We start from the raw sequence: 4,300 nt of genomic DNA, 5'->3' as shown, positions 1-4,300 counted from the left end.
TCGGAAGTGCTGCCTTCCGTCATAAATTGCAAGCATTAAACCGTCATAAACACGCTCAAGCCATACACCATTTAAACTTAAGTCTCATGATTCCATCGAGCCCACACACAAGCAATAAGGTGACTCACAACGGTTTTAATCATTTGTCTGAAGTAAAGCAAGACAGACATATTCGGTCTAATTGAGTGTGCTTTCCTACCTGTCTGCTCGTGTCATAAATCACAGCGGTGAAAGATCGCCGAAAACGTGGTACCTCCTTCGTAAACACTCCAGCTATTAGAATATCCAAGCCTTGTAATCCATAATTATCTGGTCCCCTCACAATCTGGTAGTTTCTGGCCAAGTTTTGACGTTCAGAAATCTAGATCATGCATCATTTCTCGGTTTTGATGGCGTGTAACTTTTTCCGTGTTCCGCTACTTTCTCACTCGGCACACCGTCGGAATCGGGGGCTTGTCCAGTTTCCAATGAACTTTCTTCTCAGCCATAGCATGATTATTTCCCAAGATACTCCCAAGGTAAGCCAATAAACATCTCACAGCCCCGATTCTTTTTAGGGGGTAAAAATTTAGGCGAGAAAATCATATATTTTCCAGTGTATTTTAAAGCATTTTAAAATTTAAAGTGTCTTATTCAAAGTGTCTTCTTCCTCCTCCTCTGGCCTGTGTGCCTCCTGGTGAATACGAAGCAGCTGTTATCTGAATGAGCAGAAGAGTTTCACCTGGAGAGCATATGCTGCATTTCAATGTGTTTTGCCATTAAAGAAACAATCAGATGAATTCTTCTCATTTTGCCATCAGGAGAATCACAGCCAGGCCGGCTCGTGACTGGATGCTAGTCGTGGTTGTTGTGTTACCTTGGTTACATCTCAGCATCCACATTTCCTTCACTTGCTTCCCTTCCTTGCATCTTAGTCCGTCCCAACGAGGAAGCATGGGAGAGGAACGAGTGCAGGTGTATCCTCGATCATAGCTCCTCGGAGATGCTTCCTCCATCCTCGCTCCTCTGGGCAGGAAATGTGTTTTTAGAGGGATGAGACGTCCTTTCCTCTGCAAAGTCACATGATTCTGTCAGCTTTATGGGCGGAGTTAGTAACGGCTTTCAGGAAGGCTGCTCTTGTGTATCCTCACTCATAGCTCTTCGGAGGTCCATCCTCGGCTCCTCGGAGATCCATCCTCGGCTCCTCGGAGGTCCATCCTCGGATCCATCCTCGGCTCCTCGGAGATCCATCCTCGGCTCCTCGGAGATCCATCCTCGGCTCCTCTGAGATCCATCCTCGGCTCCTCGGAGATCCATCCTCGGCTCCTCTGAGATCCATCCTCGGCTCCTCGGAGATCCATCAAGAGTACTTTTCCTTTCAGTAGTTTAAGTGCATACTGCAAGTAATACTTGCAATATGCAAGTATTATAATAAGAGTAGGTCTCTTTGTTAATGATAATTAGATCGGACTGGGGACATCTGCGCTCAGACCGGCCTTTTGGTGTGTGTGTGTGTGTGTGTGTGTGTGTGTGTGTGTGTGTGTTTTCTCCATCTGCAGCATCTGTTTTCTATCTTCAGGCCACAAAGATGTTTTTTCTCTCTTTTACATTCTTCCATCTTTCTTTTCTTCTGTCACACTTTTCATTCTTTGGGATTTCTTTTTATTTTTTGTTCCATCACTTTGTGGTTTGATTTTTATTTCCTTAGGTTCTTCTTTACGCCTCCACACACCCACACACACACCCACCCCCACACCCCCCCCCCCCCCACACACACACACACCAGTCTGCCAGGCTGTGATTAAAGACCAAAGGTAGAGGGCAATAAAATAAAAATAAAAAAAAGAGTGTAAAAGACTCTCAGATGCTTTGAGCAACAAACACAGCTGATGTGCTGCTCTGTGTGCGTGTGTGTGCGTTCGCATTTATTCAAGCATATACTTTTCAGCAACAGCTACATTTAAATAATTCACTTCAGTTGTTTTTCTTATTTCAGACGGACAGACAGACGTGTCTGTCAGGTTGATTGATTTCTCTTGGCCAGAAGGGAAAAATTCTCTTCTCTCTCTCTCTCTTCTTCCCTTCCTCTCCTCTCCCGTTTTGAGTTTCTTTCCTGGGGCAAACCAAACCCCGATTTCCCTCGTCTTCCTCTTCCTCTTCTTCTTCGCTCTCTACCTTTCAACAGCTTTAGTTTATCGGTGCAGAGAGTACAAACATAAATCAAGACAATGAAAAGAATTCCAGCTAACCTAGTTTATTGGAAACCAGGCCGTCTGATTGGCTCTAAGGCAGACATGTTGGATCCTTCACACAGTGATCATGTATTCCTGCCCCCAGCCTCACAAAGACTAAAACTAATGCACTCGGCATTAACTTTTCGTAATGTCTGAATTTCTCCAGATTACCCAGCGAATGAAGTGATGAACCCCAGAGGTTACAAAAAACAAGTGGGATAACTGCAACAGATTTACTGGCAAACAGTGAAGCATATCAACAGTAAATATGTCCATAAAACACCCATTTCCATGTAATAATGTGTGTAGATGAGCAGTGGTGGAATGTAACTAACAATTTTGAGATACTTATACTTCCATTTCATGGTACTTTAAACTTCTGCTCCATTTCATCTGAGAGGGAAATTGTCCTTTATACTCCACTGCATTTATTTAATAACCCTTTAGATTATCTCTCCAGATATAATCAACATATGAAGTGTGATGTTTTATTATAAATTAAACTACCCGGCAGTATAAAAAGTCATTAAAATGAGCTCCACCTTTATCAATTGCAACATTCAGTTTTTATACTTCTGGTACTTTTTATATTGTAACGCTAGTACTTTTGTACTCTTACTGCCTTTTCTTACCTTGTGTGTATTTTTGGTATTGTCGCGCGTTTAAAAATAAATACAACCTCAATCATGTTTACACAGCAAGTCTGAAACTTTCGTCGGTCATAGTTTTTAGAACAGGTTAGATTTTCTGCATTTTTGCGCTGGGCTACCAAGTCGTCTTGCAGAGGGATTTTCATTACTACTACTGTCACGTCACAATCCACGACCCTGGGGATTCTCCATTCCCTCATCAGTCGCTGCAGCATCGAACGACCTCCACACTCAGGTCATTTGTCTGACATTCAAAATGCGGCCATAACACTAAACACAAACTCTGTGGGGAAACGTCAAGACAAGTCAGAAAACACAAGAGGCTGAGGTGTTCCAGCGCAACGCCCACCCCAGCCCAGCAGCCAATGGAAACTGACAGCCGTACATGACTCTACTACTGCTGATAACATAGAAATTGTAATGCTTAGCACAATTTATATATTGGATGCAATGCGACTGGTTTAACCTGTTCTCACTCCCAACTTGTAAAATACTAACGCTTGGTCGGTGGCTCTTGGCGTCGAATACAGACACAAAAATCACCCTTTAGCGTCTGGATGGAAGGTAGCGTGCATAGCAGCAGCTTGACCACAACACTGAGAGATGACGTAGTGTTAAGAGCGAACAATGGTAGCGAGTAGCAAGGAAGACCAAAAAATGGTGTAAGGAGGTTGGTTGGGGGTAGTGGATGGGTCGAACCATACAGGACTTTCACCCAAGAGACCAGGGTTCATGTCCTGGTCTTGTCCTGCCTGTCAATGAAACTCACATTTTGTATCTCCACACACGGTCTTCTACTAAACCTAATCCTCTCGTTCTTGTGCTGCATGTCAGTTAAACGTATGTCCCGACCCGGAGCATGAAAAAGGGATGCCAAGACCCAGCGGATCTAAATAGGAAGAGAAAGGAGACTTTTTGGGCCAAAGGCGCCCTGGACCGTGCTCCTATGTCCCAGTGTGTTGTTTGCAACTGTTATATTGTGTTTTCTGAATATAAAAAAATTTAAATCTGATCACAAAAAAGAAAACAAAGGCCCCTGACCAATAGTAGAGTGAGAATATGTTGGATGGTTCCTCTCCAATGAAAGCCTCACCGCTATGCAGTGCACCCTGGCATCACAACGGCATCAACACAGTCAGCCGTTAAACCAGAAAGAAATGCACCACGTTTAAAAAAACTTTAAATTGAAAGGTTTTTAAAAACAACTTTTCTCTTAGTGTCACTGGACAACATGAAGGGAAATATAATCAAACAAAAATGACCTGTAACGTGACACAAAACCCCAACACAATCGCTTTGTTTTGTATAATTATAGCTCTTGTCACGGCAGCCTGAAAACTTTGTCTCCGATCAATTTTACCTTTGATTCTCTGAGCCAGCAGAACACGAACACACACACACACACACACACACACACACACACACACACACACACAC

General features: G+C 43.3%; 1 long non-coding RNA gene across 1 annotated transcript in view; it reads right to left on the bottom strand.

Moving 5' to 3' along the window:
* LOC116673124 (uncharacterized) overlaps positions 1–4,300 on the bottom strand; it is a 13,777-nt gene that overhangs the window by 5,844 nt on the left and 3,633 nt on the right. The window lies entirely within an intron of this gene.

This window comes from Etheostoma spectabile, chromosome 23 (genome assembly GCF_008692095.1).
Source record: "Etheostoma spectabile isolate EspeVRDwgs_2016 chromosome 23, UIUC_Espe_1.0, whole genome shotgun sequence".
Lineage (NCBI taxonomy): Eukaryota > Metazoa > Chordata > Actinopteri > Perciformes > Percidae > Etheostoma > Etheostoma spectabile.
The sequence above is the reverse complement of the archived record's forward strand: the minus strand, read 5'-3'. Positions and strand labels throughout refer to the sequence as shown.